The 17,601-nt window shown below is 42.0% G+C and overlaps 1 long non-coding RNA gene across 1 annotated transcript; it reads right to left on the bottom strand.

Annotated features, from left to right (window-relative positions):
- Positions 1–1,322: 1,322 nt before the first annotated feature.
- On the bottom strand, positions 1,323–11,136 carry LOC149458573 (uncharacterized). The gene is made up of 4 exons (XR_016313412.1): positions 11,032–11,136; positions 8,866–8,993; positions 6,343–6,399; positions 1,323–1,468 (listed from the first exon to the last, which is right to left on the bottom strand). It is a non-coding gene; the product is annotated as an uncharacterized LOC149458573 (long non-coding RNA).
- Between the last annotated feature and the right edge of the window lie 6,465 nt (positions 11,137–17,601).

Genomic DNA, 17,601 nt, shown 5'->3' on the forward strand with positions numbered 1-17,601 from the left:
AAATGTGTGTTTCCTGGCTGTGCAGACAAAGGGGGTCCCAAAACCCAGAGGCTCCTGAGGAGGTAGCGCTAACTTGTTCAGCTACACAAGCTGAACTCAGCTATTCTCATACCCTTTTGTTGGTATTGGTGGGGGGAATAATGTCCCAATGTTGGTGTCAGTGGGCGAAAAAGTGTCCCATTGTTAGAGTCATTGGAGAAATAGTGTTCCATTGTTGGTGTCAGTGGGAGAAAAAGTGTCCCATTGTTGGAGTCAGTGGGAGAAATAGTGTCCCATTATTGGAGTCAGTGGGAGAAATAGTGTTCAATTGTTGAAGTCAGTGGGAGAAAACGTGTCCCATTGTTGGAGTCAGTGGGAGAAATAGTGTTCCATTGTTGGTGTCAGTGGGCAAAAAAGTGTCCCATTGTTGGAGTCAGTGGGAGAGAAAAAGTATTCAATTGTTGGTGTCAGTGGGAGAAATTGTGTCCCATTGTTGGAGTCAATGGGAGAAAAAGTGTCCCATTGTTGGTGTCAGTGGGCGAAAATGTGTCCCATTGTTGGAGTCAGTGGGAGAAATAGTGTTCCATTGTTGGTGTCAGTGGGAGAAATAGGCCCTCTCATTGGTGTCAGTGGGAGGAATAGTGCCCCATTGTTGGTATCAGTGGCAAGAATTATTGGCACCACTGTTGGTGCCAATGGAAGGAATAGTGCTTTTTGTCTGTGGGAGGAATAGCTGAGCTCCTCCTGAAGGGGTAGCGCTAACTTGTTCAGCTACACAAGTTATTATCTGATTAGATGAGGCGGAGAGTAGGAGCAAATGATGTCATGATCTACCTTCATCCAATCAGAGACTGCTTTGTATTCATTGAAAAAATGCGCAGAGGAGAAGCAGTTCAAGTAGAGCCCAGAACATAATGGTTGTATGTAGCAGGGGCTAATGCAGTGATTTATTGCCTTTCCAGCGACCCTCCAAATATAAGATATGGATCAAGCTGGACCAAAGTAAGTTGGCAATAAAGATGATTTCTATAGGTCTGCTTTAATGTATGTACAGTAGGTGCAATGTCTTCACAACATGAAGGTAAAAAGAATGCGCTTTTGGAATGAACCTAGTCAGGGGTGGACTGACCATTTGGAAACTCGGGCACTGCCCGAGGGCCCGGGGTCAGTATGGGGCCCCATGAGATGCCCCTGGTACCTTTTTCATAGGCTTTTTTGAGTTTGGGCAAGGACACAGGGGCCCCATGATCCCCTATTGCCCGGGGGCCCCATGAGTTGTCAGTCTGCCCTTGAACTTAGTAGTAATGTTTACTGCTGCAATGACAGAGGGTTTAAGACGAGAGTCGCATGCTTATTTTATTTTGCATCAGCTTATCGCATCATATGTCACACATTTTTTTTATTTTTTTCAAAACTCAAATCGGAGCGCAGTATGGCAGCATCAGTTGTGCTAATTTGCTGTTCCCTCAGCAGGAGTTGGCAGCACTGCCTGTAAAAAAAATAAAAAAAATAGAGGTTAGAAAATGAAATGAGGCCTGTACTGTGAGAAATATGGAGGTGGCCATTGCTGACTTCTTTGGCCTTGATCACATGGCGTATATAATTCATTGCCTCATATGATGGCTGTGTTTACCCCCATGGGAATGTATAGGTGTCAAATGCATCCCCATGCAGGCAATCCTATTGCTATCAATGGTGAAGCAGCGGATGCATGGACCAGGTGCGGACTGACAACTCATGGGGCCCCCGGGCAATAGGGGATCATGGGGCCCCTGTGTCCTTGCCCAAACTCAAAAAAGCCTATGAAAAAGGTAGCAGGGGCATCTCATGGGGCCCCCTACTGACCCCGGGCCCTCAGGCAGTGCCCGAGTTTCCAAATGATCAGTCCGCCCATGGGATGGACACAGCTGTTGCTCTCAATGTGACAGCAATACAGGTACGGGTACACATCAGTGGTATATTTAGGTGTTCTGCTGCCCTAGGCAACACAAAAATCGCCCCCCCCTGCAGAGAGAGCTTGAAACCAACTAACACCGCCCCTCCTCTCCACCCCCCGCCACCCGAGAGAGTCTTTTGCTACCACCAACCTCCATACAACAGCCAGCCCACCTTCCCCCCCCCCCAGCGAGAAAGAGAAAGACATTCACCTCCAGACATCCTCTGGAATGAGAGTCAGGCTCTGCATACACCGTCAAGCAACCCATAGCCTCCCTACCTGGTCCCCATGCTGCGAGTGTCTCTTCTTCTGTCCCTTCTTTCAGGGAGCGGTGCTGCCCCCCTGAGAAATGCCACCCTAGGCAAATGCCTTGTGGTAAATACACCCCTGGTACACATAGTTCGGCAGTGCCCCTGCATTGGCACAGAGTCTATGTCCCAGTTGATAGCAATGGGATTGTCTGCATTGGGATGCATGGAACACCTACACATTCCAATGGGGGTGAGCATGGCCATCATAAATGGCATGGAATTATAACCCCTGTGTGAACAAGGCGTTTTTCTTAGCTGCCTGGCTGTTACACCCCGGTCACATCAAGCCCGACTTTGAAATTTTGAAATCGTGCGACTTACATTGAAGTTGCACGATTTCAAAGCCAGGGGACATGCTAATTTCAGGTGCGATTTGCAAGACATCTGACACAAATGTCTATGCAAATCGCACCAAAAGTAGTGCATGTACTACTTTAGAAATCGACCAAGTCAGAACCTCCCCGATATGACCACTGTAATTGTAGGGTGCAACTTGGCGTGCGATTTGCAAGTCGCATGGCATGCACATCACATGCCAAGTCACACCCGGTGTGACCAGGGTCTTATGCTAATCCAATTTCTTTGATAACTCTTGAGATACTGACCAAAACAAGTAAGCAGACCATGAATTCTGACTTCACTGGCAATCATGACAATCGTGAGAAACAATTTAAATTTAGGAGAAACAAAGAGGGGCACCACATGCAAATAATATAAATCCTATGGGTAGGAAATCTCTATATGGATGTGCACTAACTGTGTATATCGGATCATACAGTATACTTGGGGGGTGTTCGGAGTCGTTGTCCTATATCCGGTACTGTTCTTCACATCTTCATCCTATACTTCCCTGCATTCACATATTGGGGGTACCTGCTAGCGGCGCTCTGGTAGTCTAATGCTTTGACGCCTGACTGGTGGGGCCCCGTGTTATCACCCGGACACATATTTAACAAAAGTGCTGTTATCTGTAATTTGTATGTATTAGACATGTGCAACATTTCATGTAGCTGGATTTGGTAAATTCGTTCAATTCGTTTTCGGGATTCGTTTCGGTAATTCATATTCAAATTCAATTCGAAAACATTACAACCAAATTCGAAAAGTCATTCCTGTTCGAAATTCAACCAAATTCGAAATGGATTCAACAAAATTTCGAAAAAGTCATTCGAAATCCAAAAGATTTCAACCAAATTCGAAAAAATTTTGAAAAAGAATGAGCAGCGTAGGACCAGTCCTTAACTACTTGCCCGAAGAGGATGAAAGAAAGAGCGCACAAACCTTGCGCATTACCTCAATAAATAGTGACTAATTTGATTTAATTAAGGAAATATACCCACAAAGGTGACAATAAAACAGGTATAAGTGAACCATATCCACACAGGGTTACAGGTAAATCCAAAGGGGGGGGGACTAACGCATTTCGAAGGGTGCTCCCTTCTTCATCAGAGCTGGGTTGAGCAGATAGAAACCTCAGTATAGCAGAGTTTCCCATAGCAAGGAGACATTCAGCCACTGAGTGTCAGTATTACAGCAGTTCATCCTGTTTAGTGTCCCTACTTGCCCTCCAGAGGATTTACCCCCCTTCCTGACCGGGCCATTTTTTGCATTATGGCGCTGCGTTACTTTAACTGACAATTGTGTGGTCATGCAATGCTGCACCCAAATGAAATTTACTTCCTTTTTTCCCACAAATGGAGCTTCCTTTCAGTGGTATTTGATCACCTGTGCATTTTTGGTGTTTTTGTGCTATAAAAAAAGACCGACAATTTGGAGAAAAAAACAATATTTTTGACTTTTTGCTTATAAACATGTCCATTAAAAAAGTTTAAAAAATCAAATTTTGTCATAAATTTAAGGCAAAATGTATTCTGATACATGTCTTTGCTAAAAAAAATCCCAATAAGTGTAAATTAATTGGTTTATGTGAAAGTTATAATGTTTACAAATGATGGTATATATACTGGGATTTTGTTTTATTTTTTTTTTGTTTTTACTAGTAATGGTGGCGATCAGCGACTTATAGCGGGACTGCGGCGGGCATTCTGACACTGGGGGAAACTGACTTGGTGTCACTGACATCCCCACTGACACTGTACTGATGGCACTGGGCAGGAAGGGGTTAACATGTGGGGCGATCAAAGGGTTAACTGTGTGCTGTGTAATGTTTTACTGTGTGCTGTGTTAGTGCTTCACTGTAAGCACACTGCTTTGTATGGCTGTGCTATGCAGAGCCTTACAAAACAGTGTGCAGGAGCTGACAGGGGAGAGATCTGTTTTGTATACAAACAATTCTCCCCCCCACTGGAGATGCTCGGCAATCAATCGGCGCCAGCGAGTAATCACCGGCCGGGACCCAATGAAGTAGGGTGCGTGTGTGACTCACACACGCCCCCTACCTGGAACTGCAAAATCACGTATATATACGTGATTTTGCGCACCCGTGCCACCCTGTAGCAGTAATTCTGCTATAGGGTGGACGGGAAGCTGTTAAAGCAGAACTTTCCCTTTTGGGTGGAGCTCTGCTTTAAATTTGTTTTCAAATGTTTGTTCGACTTTGCGTTCGCATTTGTTATCGATTTTGTTTTCGAATTTGTTTTTGAATCGAATATCAGCCAAATTTCGTTTTGTTATTTTGGATTCGTTTAAATTCATTGTTTTTGTAATTCATTATTCGGATAGATCCAAATCTCCAAATAACTAAACAATTTGTCTGAAATGCGATTCGGAACAAAACAAAGCGCACGTCTAGTTGGTATACTGTGCAATTACAATGAATTCACTCTGTGATTTATTTATGTACATTGATGTTCTTTGAGTGTCCTTTTTCCTTTTCTTCTTTTCTGATCCTAGGTAATGCTGCATAGAATAGCATCTGGCCTCTTTTGGTTCTTATCCTCCTGAGGAAGTGGGAGCTAAACTCCAAGAAACACCCAGGGACTTCACAAGGCAAATACAAAGAAGAATACCTGCCTAGTGGAATCTATTGCCCCACAGGGGAAACATTGTTTATTAGCAACAAAGATGTTCACATTCAAACTATCAAAGAGGGATTGACTTTGCAGAAAATAAGTTTTATGTATATTTGTTCGATATATATTATCTGAGAGCAGCACAGTGGCTAAATGGTTAGCACTTCTGCCTGGCAGTACTAGGGTCCTTGGTTCAAATCCCAGCCACAGCACCACCTGCCTGGAGTTTGCATGTTCTCCCTGTGCCTGCATGGGTTTCCTCTGGGGACTCTGGTTTCCTCCCACACTCCAAAGACATGCTGGCAGTTTAATTGGCTCCTGTCTAAATTGTCCCTAGTATGTGTATGAATGTAAGTTAGGGATCTTAGATTGTACACCCCCTGAGGGTTAGGGACTTATATAAATGTACAATATACATGTAAAGCACTGCATGAATTGACATCACTATATAAGTACCTGAAATAAATAGTGGCCAAATTTGAATCTTTTCGTAAAACTGTGAAGTGGTGTTCATCCGCTCCCCCCTCCCCGCTTTTATCTTAATTTATTGTAATGTGTGGTCTATCTGGGGCACCTTTTGAACTTGGGCAATCGTGAGAAAGAAAAAAAGCTAATTTATTAGCCTAGCCCTAGCCAGTGAAGAAGGGGCTTGTTACCATTTTTTTACCTCCAAAAAAGTGTCAACCTTCCATTATTGTAGACACTGTAACTCCAGGCTTCTTCTGCCTCTGGCCAGCAAGAAGTGCTGGAGGTGGAGATAGCAGGGCCCATGCCTCCTGACTGCACAGCATCATCTGCGACCTGATGCGTGACGGAGACCAGTGCCACTGACATCACTACCCTAGTCACCCAATAGGCAGGAAGGATGGAATTAGTCGCCCAATAGGCAGGAAGGATGGAATTAGTCACCCAATAGGCAGGAAGGATGGAATTAGTCACCCAATAGGCAGGAAGGATGGAATTAGTCACCCAATAGGCAGGAAGGATGGAATTTTCCTAACATGAATCAGGCTTCCATGTCAAAGACAGAAGGTTCACATTTATGGTCATGATTTTGGCAAAGTTAGAATTTGTTTGCTTTTTGCCATATTGCCAAAATTAAAACATGCAGTAGGTAGAAAATGTATACTGTCCGTGTACCTACCTGAGGCATCATGGCAGATTCAGATGATGACGAATCTCCTAATCGTCCATATCGCACCTAAAGAAGAGAATCGGCTTATTGTTCAAAACTGGAAGGAGGAAAGGGTTGGTATTGCTGTCTGAAGCCAGAATCTAGGTTCCCCTGAAAACAGGATGGTAAAGGGGTTTCTGTCTGCAGCCTAGTCTTGGAAACCTATTGACTTTCAAATCACCCAAACCGTACTCTCTGCTCCTCGCACGACCTCCTGCTCTCTAGCTCCCTCGTCTCCTCCTCCCATGCTCATCTCCAGGACTTCTCCAGAGCTTCCCCCATCCTCTGGAACTCTATACCCCAATTTATCAGACTATTGCCTACTCTGCTTTCTTTTAGGCAATCTCTGGAAACCTATCTTTTCAGGGAAGACTATCCTGCCTTCAGCTAATAATGGAATCTTCTATTCCTCCTACCACTCCATCCCCCACAGTTACTACCTTTTGTACCACAAGCCCCTCCCTCCTAGATTGTAAGCTCCCAGGATCAGGCCCTCCTAACCCTCTTGTATTGAACTGTATTGCTTCTGTATTGTCTCCCGTTATATTGTACAGCGCTGAGCAAACTGTTGGCTCTATATAAATCCTGTATAATAATAATAATTATTAAAACCTAAAACCTAAACCTAATGACTGTTAGCGTGAGTTCACACTGATGCGGTGCAGAATTTGCAGCGTTTTCTGTGTGAATTCCGCACCACATCAGAATCGCAGCCCATTCATGCAAACCGCTGCGGGTTTTGGGGACCGAAATTGGTCCGCAAAACACGCTGCGATGTGCAGAATCGGATCATATAGGTGTGAATACCTATGTGATCCGATTCTAGTGTGGACCAAAAATGGGTCCAGCACCTTTTTGGTGCGGATGCGATGCGATTTGAGCCATACAAAATGTATGGCTCAAATCGCACCGCACACAATTCGCATGTGATTTGCATAGGAATGCGGTTCGGTTCATGTACGAATCACATGCAATGTACCACACCGCATGAGTGTGAACCTAGCCTTAAAGCTCTGTGCACACTGGCGGTTTTTTTATTAGCTCAACACTAGAAAACAAAACACAGGATGAAAAATGGCCACTCACCTGTCCCTCGATTCCGCGGTGTCCTCTGGCCGGCTGGTGTTCTCGGCGCCGGCATCTTTAGTGTGGGCACCCGGCTGTGACAGCTTGCAGCTTCACAGCCAGGTGCCCACTGCGCATGCGTGAGTAGCGATGCGCTTTGTGAATGGTCCTGTAGTCTCCTGGGACCTGTCACGTGTCCCAGAAGACTATGGGTAGGGAGCAGGGAGGACAATCTCTGCTTCCAATTGCATAGGCGATCACAGCGGAAGTGGGAGCAGGTACCTGTCAATTTTGGGGACCCGCACCCCTCCCCTGCTCCGCAAAGGTGCCAATCCTTAATGGGAAGTGGGGGTCAATTTTTAAAGCGGAACTTCCCCTTTTGGGTGGAGCTCCGCTTTAAGGACTACAGCTTGGTCACAGATTCCCCTCTCTACAGTTGGTCATTGCTTTTCTCATTCTGGCTTTCCATTCCTACCCAGCCATATATATATATATATTCCAAAAATATGGATTTGAATTTTTAAAGACATACAGTATATTTGAAATGTATTTTTAAAAATATTTTTCATATATTTTGTAATAAAAATGCATTTCAACATACAGTATATATATTTATTGAAATATATTTTGAAATATATTGAATATGGCCAAAATTGTAGTATTTCAAATATATGGCAATATAATTGGGAATAATATTTTTTAGGTATATTTCAAATATATTTTTCTTCTATATGGGAGGTGTCAGCGCCAAAGGATTAAAGTTTTCCCTTTTGAGTTGGTTATGTGGCCCCATCACACATTCTGATCTAGTTGTGCAAAAAAATAAATGAGTGTACTTGTGAGCTACTATGGTGTTTGTCTAAACTATTACCATTAATTAATTTGACAAACAAAACAAAACACAAAATATGATACACCTGTGGTTCGCTGGCACTCACACCTACTCATTAGACAGTGTTCTGTGAGAAAATTAAATATATAAATTGTGCCGCATAATCATCCCATTTGCCATCAGGAATATCCTAAGCAGGAGGATCATCCCAGCAGTCCTATAAGGACAAAAAGCTAGTTTTGCCTTTTTATAAGGCAAAACCTGAGGTGAGAGCATAATAAAATCACACTGCATGTGGATTATGGGAGCGGCATTGCACCATCATAATTTAAATTGAAAGAGGACTGTCTATGAGCACTTTTTCATATATATTGTTTTTATCACTATTTACTATTGTCACCAGCACAGTATGCAGTATTTATTTATGATGTTATAAGCAGAAGATAATTGTATTTTATACACTAGATATAAGTAAGTATATATATCATTTTATTATTTTTTCAAATTTTTTTTTTTTTCTTTGGATTGACACATTCTGATCTGCTGAGTGACTAACGCAGAGAATACAAAGAATATAGACTTAAACTATAACATACTCGTAAATTCTGGTCAAAATCTTCATCTTCCTCAAGGCTGCATCTTCCAGGAGAACAGGGTCCTTCTCCAGCTTGTTTCTTTCCTACTATGGCCAAGAAAGCAGAAGCTTCTGACTTTTTCAAAAATGCTACCATGATGAAGGATAAGGAAATTGAGTTATACATCACCTCTGTTATAACAAAATATATGAAAATATTTTTAAAAATACACTTTCAAATATACTGTATGTCTTTAAAAATACAAATCTACATTTTTGGAATGCATTTACAAATATGTGGAAAAATATTTGTTAAAATGACTTTTTTATATGTTAAAATAAATCTGAAGAATATATTTAAAAAAAATATAATTTGAAAAATATTGTTTATATATTTTGTAATATATAAAAAACGCATTTCAACATGCAGTATATATATCCAATATATCCTCTTCTATATAGCATCATGTTCTGCACACACCAATAGGACACAGATGACAAAAAAACCCTGATAGAGATGCTAACATTTTTACTCCATCCAAAACAAACAAAAAAAACGTTTCATATCCTGTAAGCTTTAATATGTTTAAGTTATGATTAATAAATAAGTGTTGCAGTTATGCTTGGTCCCTAAGTTTGTCACCTTTTAATTTCCAATATTTTTTATTAAGTTTCAAAGGTAAAGTAGACAAGACCTCCTGTTCTCTAGCTCCCTTGTCACTTCCTCCCATGCTCGCTTCTAGGACTTCTCCAGAGTCTCTCCCATCCTATGGAATTCCCTACACCAATATGTCCGACTGTCTCCTACTCTGTCTACATTTAGACAATCCCTGAAAACCCATCTCTTCAGACAAGCCTTTCCTGCCCCCATCTAATATCTGTACATCATTTTCTCCATCAACTCATCTCCCACAGTTATTACTTTTTGTATCAATTGACCCTCCCTTTCAGATTGTAAGCTGAGCAGGGCCCTCTCTTCCTACTGTAATAATGTATTGGAATTGTACTGTCTGCCCTCACGTTGTAAAGCATTGTGCAAACTGTTGGCGCTATATAAGTCCTGTATTATAATAATAATAATAATAATAACAACAAGAGATCCCATGAAAATACAAGAGTGAGTAACCATCAAATATTACAGATTATGGAATTTAAACATGGTAACCAGTATGCTTGTAAAAGAAAAAACAAATTAGAGACTATACGGAATGATATGCTGAACCTATGTAAGCATAAAAACTAGAACCTATAGTTTGCCACCTTTTCTAGCAAGAAATACTGACCCACTTATGATCCTCTACTGACCCTCCTTCTAATAGCATTTGCAGCAAGACCCATGTTTACCAGGCAGGAGCCAACCCATAAAAGCCCCCCAAACACCTAGCCCTCTATAGTCCAATCATCTATCCAGCTGTCTCTATCCATCTGCCCATCTGATAATCTATGTCATAGTAAAGTATATTAAACAGTCAAAACTTCTTTGAGATCTTTCTTTGGGGTGTCTACGTCTGGTTGGGGAGATCTTCTACGTCTGGTTGGGGAGATCTTTCTTTGGGGTGTCTACGTCTGGTTGGGGAGATCTTTCTTTGGGTGTCTACGTCTGGTTGGGGAGATCTTCTACGTCTGGTTGGGGAGATCTTTCTTTGGGGTGTCTACGTGTGGTTGGGGAGATCTTTATTTGGGTATCTACGTCTGGTTGGGGAGATCTTTCTTTGGGTGTCTACGTCTGGTTGGGGAGATCTTTCTTTGGGTATCTACGTCTGGTTGGGGAGATCTTTCTTTGGGTATCTACGTCTGGTTGGGGAGATCTTTCTTTTGGTTGTCTACGTCTGGTTGGGGAGATTTCCATTTACTTGTCCCAGAGACTGAGGGGATTGAGTTCAAATCTCTCCAAAGTGAGGGGAAATCCCCTTTAGTCAGCTGTCACTACACAGGTGTCCCCATTGAAAGTTCTCAGCTCTCCTCCTGTCTGGATGACAACTGTAACATTTTGGATTTCCCATCACTTTCTGTCTCGGTGAAAATGGTCACCACAAGAAGCTAAAAGGCAAATCTCCCCAACAGGGACACCGAAAGCAATAAAAAAAGCAGAAGCTCTAACAATTTCCTACTCTATACAATTTTGGAGATATGTTTTAATGTATTTGTCTAATATGTCATTAGCAGCAATGAGCACATAAAATCTTACCTGAGTGTGCGATATAGAAACAAATGCCATAGCAGATACTGAGCACTAGCAAAAGCCTCATATTCTCATGTGTCTTTGCTTCACCTGAAAGTTTTTATATATCTGACTGTCTGAGCACTATATATATGCAACATGTTGCAGCTGGATCTGGTGTTCAACCGGGGATTACACTGTATTATGCTACAAGTATATCTGATCATACAGAGGAACCTCTGTTACAGGCTCAGGGATTGCTTTCACGGCTAAAACCGATTCTTTTTCATTCAAACCTCTAATTAAAGGATTATTAAGGACAATATTTTTCCACCAAATACAAGATCATTCACTGTGTTTATTAATACAGTTCCAACCATTTTTTAGATTACTGTCATAAGTATATTTTCAAGTAGTGATCTCCAAATTGTGGCCCGGGGGCCAGATGCAGCCATTTGCTTGCCTTTGACAATAATGCCCTTGAGGCATTATTTTTGCCAGTGACACCAACAATGGTGCATAATTCCTGCCATTGACACCAACAATAGGGCATAATTCATCCCACAGACACCAACGAAGGGACATTACTTCTCCTAATACCAAACATGGGGCATCGTTTACTCCCACTAGACACAGTTTGACCCCCCTAAAGTCTGAAGGATACTAAACTGGCCCTTTTTTCATTAAGTTTGGAGACCCCCTGTTTTGTATTTCAATGGTTTTTATTAATTAATAACAATTAACACAGGAGCAACAAATCACGCCCACGCAGGGGCTATCAATTGCACATAAAAGAAGTAGAAAATTAAAGAAATCAGTGCTCTAACACCAACAGGGCAAAAGATCGCCCACGCAGGGGCTCTCAATGGCACTTAAATAACAAAACATAAATATAACACTGATAATAACTCAGACTAAAGGCAGCTATCCACTGCCACAGCAAAAGCAAACAGAAAAAAAAAAAAAAAAGGGGGGGGGGAGGAGAAGTACGAAAGAAAAAAGATAACCAAACCAAGAGCAGGGATCCAAGAACGCCAAAGCCGAACAACATCACATCCCCAGACTAGCCGGGGGGAGCGTGGGAAAGGTATATTGCAACCACGGCTCCCATATTTTCAAGAATTTACATTGGGAGTCGTTGCAGATACTTGACATCTGTTCATTGAGCATCATAGTGGTCATACGGTCCCGCACCCCCTGAAGAGGGACAAACGGGCTCTTCCAGGCCTGAGCAATTGTTCTAGAGGCCGACAAAAACAAATAGAAAGCCAACTTCTGCTGATGAGCCAAGAGGCCCAGTATGGGACAATGAAGCAAAGCATACCGAGCATCCCGTCGTATAGAGAGATGGGAGACCCCCTGTTTTAAAGGATAATGGTACCTGTAAATGCCAGTGGCTGGAAAATCAAGCCATGAGTTCTGCTAAATGATTGTAGGATATACATGCACAACAACATTACCTGAGTATTGCTGCTTATGCCCTTTGCACAGAATTGCCACTGTCAGGTTTTCAAAGTTTTTAAAGCATTCATGCCCATGTTTGGTTTTAGGCAGAGCATGCACAGGCTGACAACATTGGAGAACAATTGGTATTACATACATTTGGAGCACTATTGGTAACTAGGCAGATATAATTTGAAGGAATATGGTTCTTCAGCTATCAATAGCAACATTAGGAATGTACCACATACACCTACTTGACACTCAATTTCCTAGGCACATTCCTCTCAGGGTGCAGTTCTTTTCTCTGGTTGTTCAGGATGATGGACGCCAGTCACTTGGCTTTTAGATCTTTAAAGATTTTATTGAACTAGTACATAAAGAATTACGCATTATAGTGGATTGAACTCAGATTCTACTCAAAACACAATCCCTGGTCTTCTAGAATCCCTAGAATTTAAGCAGGACAGCATTGAAAAGTTACTGGTGTCATGGATGGGATAAATCTATTCTCCCTCAGCCTTGGTATCAGTGGTGAAATAAAACTCCCCTGTACTCTCAAAAACATCAGTGTCAGTGGTGGAGAGGGAGGTCGTCGAGACCAGAGTTATGCTTAGTATCACACTTGGGCTATACTGGCAAAGGGGGAGGGATGCACAGACAAGCTGATGTAGCAAGTAAATTAATAAACCTCCCAGTAATGCTATTACTAGGCTGCAGCTAGAAGGAGTGCTAATAATTTGTAGTGTTACTTCAGGGGACTAACAACCAACAAGCTCACATTAAACTCAGAATGAGCAAATGAGCAACATGTGTTTTCTTTTTCTCCTCTTGCTACAGGTTAGGCACAATTGGTTTATGCTATCTTGGTTTAGTTTTGTGTGTTTTATGACATTCACCTTCTCTGTTTAGTCTCCTATATGTTAGTAATGGTAACGCTCTAACACAAATTGATGCACTTTTCCATGTGGCCTACACTGCTACTATAAATGAAGTAATTACCTGTGTAATGTAATCCATTTCTGTTTGACACATTAAACCTGGAATGAGTAAGTGAGCAACATGTGTTTTCTGTTCTCTTGATACAGATACTGCAAGCTGCATTGTTGTCATACCTCACACTCAGATTACTGATAATCCGGTAACACTAACAGTTCAGGAAAAGGGAGAGTTGGTGACAGATGTTTTTGGAGGTACTAGCAAGTGGCCATGAGGATAATGCCATTAGCACCATATAGAGAAGTTGAAAAGGCACTAGTGGAGGGAGAGAAAGGGGAGGTTGGTGAGACAACATGGTTGTAGCCTACCAAGAGGTTAAGTTACAGGGGAGAGTGAATGGCTAACACAATGATGCTATAACAGACAGGAAAGGGCCACAGGAGTACTCGTGAGGGACCATAATGATGCTGCTAGTGGGCAAGGAAAGGGAGCAACAGCTCTGGTTGGGGCAGTACTGTAGAAGTAAAAGTTGGCAGGGATGGGGGTAGAGGAAAGGGTTGTGGTATATGACCATGCTGCCATCTAGAAATGTTTGGTTTAGGTGGCCTAAAGAGTGGAACCAAATTAGTCAATTTTGAGTCGTGGTGCTAACCTACAGCTCTAGGTCCTGACCAACAAGCTTCATTTTGATAAATGCATCCCCTTTTAGTTTTGAATAGGGAATGGAACTATTTGTTAGGTTTGAGAGTTATCCCAACAGTATAGATTTCCCTTCTCGTCCTGTACTGTCAAAAACATGTTGCTCGGGCGTTAGAGGAATTCACCCAAATGGGGACAACAATTGTGATAGAATTTCTAAACGTTTACCCTCACGTTATTTTGTTTGACACTTACTAAATAGAGAGGACATGAAGATAACAATGCCAGGATAAAGTCCTCTCTCAATTAGGATGAAGGTGCCAAACCATGTCCCTCTCCCCAAGCTAAGACGGATGTTGCCTGCAGATTCACACACTTACAAATGGTAGGTCATTAAATGAGACTGAAATATCAGTGAATGTCCACTGACCCTAGCTTTACCTTTGTGGTTCATGAAAAACAAATTAGAATGGGTGGATGTGCTGTGATATGGTTGAACCAGTGTGGGCGATAAAACGGAATCAGGTTTTTATTATAGTAACTGAAATATTTATTTTCATCTAAAAGCTACACAAACTCACAACTTACTCATAGTACAAATTGGTATCCTTTATAAAGGCACTAAGCTTTTGTTTTATGGCACAAAATTTTTCTAAAAGATTACATATAAATGGTATACAAAATAAGTAATGAAAAAAGGGATGAAGGAGATAATAAAAGCTAATTAGAGTTAAAAAAAGCTAATAAGAGGTGAAATATTTTTTTTTTACAATTTAAATGTAACAGTTGCAGGCATCATTCATAAATGAACGGATAAATAAATGAAAAGCAGGCTTTCACACTGTCGCCAAGCAATGCAGATTATACAGGGCTGGGATCATTCTTCTAGTCCAATCTTCAGGGCTGAGCTGTCACTTTGACAGCCAGATCCCACACAGTGCAGATGGCAGTTGGAGTAACACAGAGAAGGTTGAGACTCCTACCCCGACTGCCCCCCCCCCACCTCTGCACCTAAGGCAGGGCCCCCCTTGCCTATGCATCAGTTTGGCCCTGAACAGGGACTGTTAGGGATCCGGGTATGACCAGAAATGTGTGGACTGACACAGGGAAGTAGCAGGCTTCAGGAACACAGGCGTAGTCAGGGCTGGAGAGGTTGAATGGTCAGGCAGGCCATTAGGTACTGTCAGGCACCGCCCGGGGGGATCTCTAGTACCCACAGAACGGGATTCCCCAGGGCGTGGAGTCTAAGCCCCAGTCTGCCTTTTCACCAGAGCCCCTGATGGTGGGGATGGACTTGGTGCAGGACTGAGACCAGGTCGAGGCCCCTGAGTGCACCCAACTGTGGTAGAGGGGTCCACCGAGGATAGGTACCGTGGGAAAGCCTGACGTGAAGAGGCTGGTAGACCTGGTAAAAGGGACAGATCCGTGCGGGATGGATGGATGGATCGTCTGGGTAGCGTCAGGCGTAGTCAGGCAGACCAGGTCGGCAACGTGCGGGCAGCGAGGTACCGGAGGAGCAGGCAGAGAATAGTCAGGGTCACAAGCCGGGTTCAGTAACTCACGGGCAGCGCGGTACAGAGGATCAGGCAGAAGGATGGTCAGGCAAGCCAGGGATCAAGCAGGAGAAGTCAGCAGAGGTCAGGATCAGGCAGGGTCGGCAACAAATCAGATAGTCAGCAGAACAGGAACACAGGATACCAGGTACAGGGGCTCATGGGAAACAATACACCAAGGCCCTGATCACAGGCCTGGTCCTACTTAAATACACCTCCTGCAATCAGCTTCAGCTGATGGCTGACTGCAGGAGTGAGCTTCTGGTTGCTGAGAGGACCCGCTGGTCAGCCCTGGTACTGCAGCCCACACGGCAGGTGAGTCCCACCACCAGTGCTGAGTCCATTCCTGACAGGGACTCAGTAATATAAAACTTGACCAAAGTTTTAATTCTTCCTGATTGTTCAAATGTAAAAAAAAATCTCTGGCTGGATTTGAAGTTGGGTAAAAGAGTAGTACTGACCTGTCACTGTCACTTTTTGGGACATACAGTAAGTGACATTTTTCTTACTCTATTGACTGTTGCACTCAATCAAGGGCTTTTGAAAGTATTTTCTCAATCACAATTAACTTGAGCAATCTTATTTACCGGTGTATTAAATTGGGATTACTAAAGCTGGAAAACATAGAATAAGCTTCTTGATTAGAAAACAGAAGGTCCTATTTACTTCTGAAATAACAGATATAAAACCAAAGCCACAGCAGTCTGAGTATAGATACTCTATATCCCGGCACTGTTTGAAAGACATGCTTAGCAAATTCTCATTAAATTAAAATGTAGTCAGATTATATTTTTTTTTTCTTCTTTAGTATCATCCTGCTTTTTAATTAGTTTCATTAGCTATATATGTAGAGTGACAACAGACATATGATCCAGATAAATAAGGGAACAGATTACTGCTTAGCTCAGTATTTGCATTAGCTTGAGGGACAATTTGAAAAAGGAGGGGTGTCTGTTATAGATACAGTGAAGGAAATAAGTATTTGATCCCCTGCTGATTTTGAATGTTTGCCCACTCACAAAGAAATGATCGGTCTAAAAATCAAATGGTAGGTGTATTGTAACACTGAGAGACAGAATAGCAATAAAAAATTCAAAAGAAATGCATGTCTAACATATTATGCACTGATTTGCATGTTCATGAGAGAAATAAGTATATGATCCCCTATCATTCAGCAGGATTTCTGGCTACCAGGTGTCTTTCATACAGGTAACAAGCTGAGATTAGAAGCAGTCTCCTAAAGGGAGTGCTGCTAATCACATTTTGTTACCTGTATAAAAGACACCTGTCCACAGGATATACTGTATTATTTGTGTTTAAGACCTTGGGAAACACTCCAATAATTTTAATGTAAAGAATAAAAGTTGATTTTTAGTATTACTATTGGGTTAGATGTGCCAAGTAGTACAACGCATCACTACAGACATATTTTGGTGTAATTTAAGAACAGATTCAAGTACTTATATTTAAATCCATTTTAACAGTTTGCATGAAAAATAACTAAAGTAAAAGTTGATCTTTTACGATGTATATTTATCTGTAGTTCATCTTTTTTTTTTGTACAGAAAAAAAAACATACAAACTTACAACAAAATAAGCAAAAAAAAAGGAAAAAGAACAGTACCAAATGCATCCCATATCCCACCAATACAACATGCATACAAGAACAATAAAGGAGCGTGTAGTACAAGACAAGTAAAGAATAGTATTGCAAGGAACTTCAAGGTGAATACTAATATCCTGGATTGAGGGATGCTAGTGTAAGTGGGCTAGAGACCTACTTATCCCAAATCTTATCAAAAAGAATAGGTTTCTTCTTTAATCCAAAGGTAGGTGTGTAGAAAGGGATTATTAATTGACTTAAGCCAAGTGGGCACCCTGGACATATCACAAACACCTTATAAGTGCTCCATGGAAATCAGAGCTGTACCGAAACAAATAGCTTATTACATGTGAGCAATAAGTGAAGATACAGTGCGAGTCTATGAGGCATTGATGCTGTAGAACCCTTTCCTGCTGATGGCTA

This window comes from Staurois parvus, unplaced genomic scaffold, assembly GCF_062004578.1.
Source record: "Staurois parvus isolate SC_StPar_1 unplaced genomic scaffold, SC_StPar_1.0 ptg000283l, whole genome shotgun sequence".
Taxonomy (NCBI): domain Eukaryota; kingdom Metazoa; phylum Chordata; class Amphibia; order Anura; family Ranidae; genus Staurois; species Staurois parvus.